The sequence below is a fragment of the Lycium ferocissimum genome, chromosome 11, assembly GCF_029784015.1.
Source record: "Lycium ferocissimum isolate CSIRO_LF1 chromosome 11, AGI_CSIRO_Lferr_CH_V1, whole genome shotgun sequence".
Classification (NCBI taxonomy): Eukaryota; Viridiplantae; Streptophyta; class Magnoliopsida; order Solanales; family Solanaceae; genus Lycium; species Lycium ferocissimum.
Genome location: NC_081352.1, coordinates 25,690,783 through 25,698,237, shown reverse-complemented (window position 1 = coordinate 25,698,237; position 7,455 = coordinate 25,690,783). Strand labels below are relative to the sequence as shown.

General features: G+C 29.5%; 1 pseudogene; it reads right to left on the bottom strand.

Moving 5' to 3' along the window:
* Positions 1–2,464: 2,464 nt before the first annotated feature.
* Positions 2,465–4,676, bottom strand: LOC132037501 (glyoxylase I 4-like; annotated as a pseudogene).
* Between the last annotated feature and the right edge of the window lie 2,779 nt (positions 4,677–7,455).

Genomic DNA, 7,455 nt, shown 5'->3' with positions numbered 1-7,455 from the left:
AATTTTGTAATTGAGAGGCGTAAGAGGTAATAACGTTAATATTGATATTGTGATGATGTTAACATTTATTATAACATCTATCTCGCTTATAAAAAAGCTATAATTAATTTTACACTTATTTGTAATCAAGAGAGGCGGATAGTGTAGTAATTAGTATAATAACAAATAAGGTAACCGAAAGTTTTAATTTACTATGCTAAAGATGTTTAGTTCAAGCATATATTTATGGTTCTTTAATATTACTACTTTTTTTTTTTTTTTTTTTTTTAAATTAATTTGTATAACCGAGAAGAGTGCAATTGATTGTTCAACTTAAGTAATAATATATAAATGTAATCATGAGAGGCATTTATACATTTATGAGAAATAGAAATTGAAGATTAAAGAATTTACTTTATAATAGAAATATCAAGGGTAGTCAAGATCCCAACACCTTTATTCTATTTTGTAAAAAACTAAAATATATCTCCATTTCTATTTACGTATTTTTAGTTAATTAACTCACAACTCAACTCTTTTTTATCTCTCAAATAGTGATTAAACCAAGAAATGTACGTAGAATAGATAGTGATCTCATGTGCTCACATCTTTCTATACTATTATTTGACAGCATTTCTATAAAATATATATACGCAGACCTTTCGTCCCGGATGGACAAGTACGATACATAAAACTAAAAGAAGCCAAAAATACCTTCTATCTGCATATTTTGCTAAACATATCTCTCCGCTTACTTTTGTGGCTTATGTATAATTTTTTTAATTATTATTTTTTTACATATCATATTGTTATTGGACGAAATTAATTTTTTCCCCTTCAATTAAATCCGTCCCAACCTAACATACTCTTCTTTATTATAAAACATACAAATTATTTTAATTGTTCATGACAAATTATTCTATTTGTTCACAAAAAAACATCGAGAATTTTTTTATTTTTATTTATTCAAGTACTTGTTCTGGGAACTGATTTGCTGAAGAAACAACGGAGAAGTTGAGATTCCAATTGAAATTTAAGAAAGTTTGAGAAGAAAGCAACAACTACAGCTAAGTTTTTAAACTTCATTCTGTCGTTTTGTGGCAACAAATTGAGGTAGCTTAGCTTGCTTAGGTAAATTTAGATTATCAATTTGTCATCCTCGGATTCCTTATTTGTCAAAACATCAATCTGTATCATTTTTCCACCTAAGGCACGCATCTTCTAGGATATTGCGTAGTAATAAATAAAATGAAAGGATAATTTCACTTTTTTGTCTTCAATTGAATTCAATCAACTCAAAATGTGATTGAATTATATATATTATATTAATTTAATTTAGAATTTTAATTAGAATATAATTAATTTAAAATTTTCAAGAGAATATATAAATAAATTCAAAATTTTTATACTAAATTGGATTTCATTAATTTTTGAATTCTAAACATTTGAATTTTAATTACATTTCACCACCCATAAAGTGGTCTTAAATCTTAATTATAACTCGTTTAAAATAAAGTATAAAATTATAAATTTATTAAGTAATTATTAATAATAAAAATAATGAAGTTACTAATTTCTTAGCTTAATTAATAGGTGACTATTACGGTTTAAAAGGTAACTCAAGCGAGACAACAAATTGTGGCCGATATGGTCTTAATAGTCCAAGTTTTGATAGAGCTTTAATTGAGCAAGTTAAACTTTGATCAAAAACCTTAATACGCTTGCTAAAATACAAATAAGTTGAGTCGAAGCTGAATAAGGTGCGACTCTATGCCCTACCCCTACTCATAATAGTTGGTGAAGAACATTTAGTCCTAGAAATTACGTACATTTGTATTTTAATTATATCCTCCTAAAATATAGAGAAAATTTACCAAGTTGATAACTGGGTAATTACATGAATTGGCAGTTCATAATCAATCTTGGCAATCTTCAACACGGATAGTTGAGCTTAATGATACATATGAACCAAATAGATACTCATTTCATTTCATATAGGCCTTCTTCAAAAGTAGAAGAAAGATACAAAGCTTTAGTAATTTCTATTTTCTAACAATTTTGTGTATTGTGCTACAGTCAAAAGGCCTTAAATAGCAAATTCTAACCTCTTTTCATGTTCCTTGGTGGAAATCCAATTAAGATCCATTTTATATCATAAGAGTTCAAAAGTTGGCTACATTGATGCTGTCTAATTTAAGGGGCAAGGCCAAAGGATGAAGCCGGCATTGGTATAACAACAAAACGTTAGGGGTCGTTTGGTAGGGGAATTAGATGAGTTATCGATTTGAATTTGGGGTTAAATTGATCCCATGTTTGTTGAAGGTATGATTAGCTGAAATCAGTATTAAAATCAAGACTATAGTATGGATAACTTATCCCATATAAAAAGTATATTTTCATCTCTTTCTTTGCGTAGGGGTGGATATCGGGATAGACAAACTCAAAAGGGAAAAGAACAAAAAAAAAAAAAAAAAAAACAGAACAATAATTACACAACTTTCTTATACTTTATTCATGACATAATAGTTGCACATATATCCAAACTATTAAGTTTGAAAATGCAAATACACATCTTTTGCATGTAAGAATGAGCAAACTTATAATGTAAACAATGACATCTCCAGTTTTTCCCCTTCAATATTCAAAGATTCAAATTAAAATAGAGTAATATTTTAGAAGGAAAAGTTGAGCATGTCCATGCTTAACTTCCATCATGAGAGTCTCCATAAAGCCACAACTATAATTTGGGGTGGCAATAGGCATCATCTTCTTATTGTAGGTTCCAAATTTTGGCTTAAGGGCACAGCTGGAAAAATAGGCACAATTGGAATGTTGTCACAATTACACATTTCAATATATATCCATCTGGATCATGGAAAAATACTTGATCCACTTTGATCCTTCTTCTTCTACCACGGCAGTCACATACCTCATTTCCATCTCATCTAACCTCTTCTTCACCAAATTAACATCGAAATGGTGCACTGCTCAATACAAAAAAAAAAAAAAAAAAAATCAAAAAAAAAAAAAATAGAAATAAAATGGTAGGATCGCATGTGGCTTAGTGATCGATAAAGCTATTGGAGAGCCACGAGAAGCCAGGGTTCCAATTCCAATAAAAGCAAAAAAATTTGTGTATTAGATGATTTCTTCTTATCCAAGTTTCTAAGTGCAAGAGTTACGCAATATCCTCGCTAGTAGGAGGTAACTAGAGAATAATTAAAGAACGTGCAAGTTATAATTAGCTCGAATACCACCGTTATATATATAAAAAATTACATATTTCCCTCCGTTTGCTTTATATTATCGCGTTTGACTCCGGAAAGAGAAAATTTATAAAAAATATTTTCTAGGTTTTAATTTATATGTCAATGTTTGATTGGACAAAGATAATTTAAAAATAAAGACTTTGGCAAATAGCAAAAGTACCACTAAAACTTATGGGATGAAACCCACGGCACCAGGGCTCAAATTAAATCCTGCCAGAAGCTAAAACATGCCAGAAATGATTTATTTCCATCTATCTAAGAACAAGAGATATGCAGTACTCGTGTTGCTCAGAGGTGACAAGTAACTAGCCAGGAGAATAGTTGAAGAGGATGTCAGCTAGCTCGAACACCACAGTTATAATTTATTTATTTTTAATAAATTTGTATACTTCCTTTCAATTTATATGGTAGTGTTGACTGGATATAGAAAATTTAAGGGGAAAAAAACTTTTGGCATATGCCAAGAAATCATAAAACTTGTGGTATTAAGAACAACAACAACATACTCAGCCTAATCCACAAGTGGAGATTAGGAGGAGCAAGATATACGCAGGCTTTACTTTTTACCTTTATGGGGTAGAGGAAATTTTGGAGCTCCCTCGGCTCAAATGTGATATTAAAGATGCCATGATATTTTTATAGCTCAGAAATTAAGCCAGTGAGAAGTTTAATATGAAAAAAAATAAAAATTGAAAGGTGCTTTCTTAAAGTAAATTAAAAATGAGAGTGTGTTAAAATTTCCATTTATCACTAAATAGTTTACCTGAAAGGAAATGTGGTTATCCTTTGGATTAATGGGTCGTGGTTCAACGTCCAAGTCCTCCATGGCTTTATTCTCAAGCAAGTGAATCCCAATGCCATAATTGTACAGCCTTCAAAATTTCAAAGGCAAAATTTTATCGAACTCTTGCACAGATCAAAGTTTATTAATATGCATTAGTATTTAATCTCTTATGTCGAAAAGTTTATGAATATGCCTTAACATTAGCCCATGACAAATGTATTGTATTCCGAGGCGAACGGAGTATAATCAACGGTTCAACCTAATTCGGATTTTTTTTATAGAAAACACTTAAGTGTGTGTTTTTTGTATTAAAAATACCGAATTCAGTTAGAACCCCATTAATTAATTATATACTCCATTCGCCTCGAATAAAATAAGAACCTAAAAAAAATTAAAAGAATCAAATTTAAATTTTGAATCCACACTAACCAGGCTCATGGAAATTGAAAGAAGAAGGGCGTTTGATAAGACAAAAGCCCAAGACATCTTCATAGAACCTCACAGAATTCCACACATCTTTCACCAACAAAGAAACATGGTTCAATGAAAGTAAAGGCAATGCTTGATAACTCACTTCCTCAATCTCCATATTCATCTTAATTATCTCTTTTTCTTTTTCTTTCACTATATAACTGAATTTGTGTTTGGATGATCAGTTTAGGCTAGAGATGTTGCTTATTTATATTGCATGCAGGGGTTAGGCTTCCATCCAACTACTTACAACTTATATAATAGGAACCTTTCTAGCAAATTCTTGTCATGAAGTACGTACAATAGGACAAACATGTGTAAGCTGTTTAACATCTTCTTATGGAATTGAGTTCTGTACTGAAAGTGTATATAAAGGAATTAAGTTATATATACAGCTAATGAAAAGAATTTCTTCATCATCAGTTAATTAGTTGTAGCAAGTCATTACTTTATTTTTTAACCTGTATTAAGCTTGCTACAAAGACATAATTACCAGTTGTTATAAGTTAATTTAACCTGATGGTATAGAATTTTTATATATCGACAATGCACAAAACTTAAACTCGAATGTAATTAAGCACATTTACATCTGCCATGCAAAGACACGAATGTTGTTGTACTCCGCGTTATTCTAACCATTGAGTCCTTGATAGATACGTATTTCGCTCGTGTTGACGGGGAAAAATACTCTTACAATCGTTTATTATGAGAAGCTTTTAAGCCACATAAATATTGTGACATGTTCGGATTCGTTAGTTTCAAAAGTCTTATTGGCTCACAAATATTATATATATTAGGACCTTAAAATGTCAAAAATCTTCTTTTTTTTTCTTAAATTTCGCATAAAATCAAACTACACAAACAAATTGGAAAGCATGGAGGACACAGTAATTTGTATCTTTGTTTTCCTTTATGACGGAACCCCTATAACAGAACCTAGATTAAGAATATCAAAAGAATTAGGCACAACACCTCGAGACCTCTTGAACTTAGCATTTTATTCGGTGCACAGTAAATTATTTTTTTTGTCTCAATGACCCTCTTAACTTGGTAGTTTTATCTCTTTAGGTGGTAATAAACATACTTAACCACACCTCGTGTTTTATCAAATACTAGATGCATGACATGTGTTTGGACATATAAAACCATCACTTGACCATGGTTAATTAATGTATATATTAACTTCATTAAATCACTTAACCATGATAAATTGTATTGGTTTGGTGTAAATATCCATTGTGTAAGTTTTATTCTTTTAGGGGTTAAGACAACCAGATAATGAAGCATTTGAAAATAATTAGGAAAAAATTTATGTGTGCATTAAATAAATAATGGAGTAGATCAAGTTTCTCAATCCATGCTATAACGAAGCAATCGAAGTTTGTCCAAAGTGCGTTAGGAATTCGTACTAGATTTTCTTATTGGAGGATACGAAGAAATGTAAAATATAGTGGGCAAGGGACTCTTTTCTCCATTCTCATTTTTTTCGCCCTATTAGGCTTTCGGTACTTGTTTCGGAGTCTGACTAAATTCATATTTGCGTCAAAACACACATTGAGATAAAATGATCCCTAATAAATATGATTTCATACCTAGAGCTCAAATCCAGAGACCTAAGTTAATGATGAAAAAAATACTTACTACTCTATCACAATACGATTGATCTCTATCCGATTCAATTGGCGATGAGTAGTTGCAAATGCACCTTGAGAATGGTGTCTATTTTCTCTCCGTACTTATCCAAATTATCGAATTAAACTAATTAATATTGTACTTCTTTAATTTAATTTTCTTAAACGTTTGATATATTTTAGTCAAAAAAAAGGTTTTATTCAAAATTTAATTTTAGGGAAAAAACATCAAAGGAAAGGAAAGTAATCCCCGGGCCCCTTTGTCCTTCAAATTGGCGTGGCCATTCCCAAAAGGGGGCCCCCCCCCTTTAAAAAAATATCTTGTGGCCCAAGTGCCAAAAACTTAAAAAAAGGGTATTTGTGGCCCTCAAAAACCTCTTTTTTTTTTTTTTTTTTGTGGATTTGAAAAGTCCCTAAAAGGGTTAAAATTATATTGAAAACAAATATTTAAAACATGTATAATATTTTATACTTCGGTGATTGAACTTTAAAAAATTAAAACATGTATAATTGTATATTTATACGTTTTGGCCCCAAAATATCTCAAAATATGTATAATAATTCTTTTATACTTTTATACATATACGGTGGGATAATATTCATACGGAAAATTTCATTTTTTATACTAAGTAACCATCTGAAAACTTAAAAAAAAAACATATCAAATACAACTAATAAAATTTGTAAGTATACATTAATTATACATTTATTAAACATAAATCATACGTTAATTATATATTTATTATACATAAATTATCGTTAATTATACATTTATTATACCACAATAATGATACGGTTTTTTACCTGATACATTTTCTATACTATAGGTAGTGATACATATTCTAAACCATGTACGGTTTCTATACGTATATGTATGATATATTTTTTTTACGTATATCACTTTCTATTCAAAATGATACGGTTTATATCTTATGTTGGAATTTATATACCTTTCATCAAGAATGATCGGTTTATACCTTTCTATACAATAATGATACGGGTTATATACACTTTTAAAACAAAATGATACATTTATATGAATAAAAACAAAAAATGATACGGTTTTTATACATATTTTGAAAATTTTATATACACTTTCTATCAAAAAAGATACGGTTATATTTTACTGTATGATCTTGTCTAGACGTATGATAACCATCAAAAAATGTCAAATTTTTACTAAATTATACAACAAAGATACTTTTCATCTTATGTGTGGAATATGTATTATTTAATCTTTGTGTATAATCAAATTTTAAGTAATGTATAATATATGTATGATTAGTGAGTATCGTTATGATACATTTATTATAAAAAATTC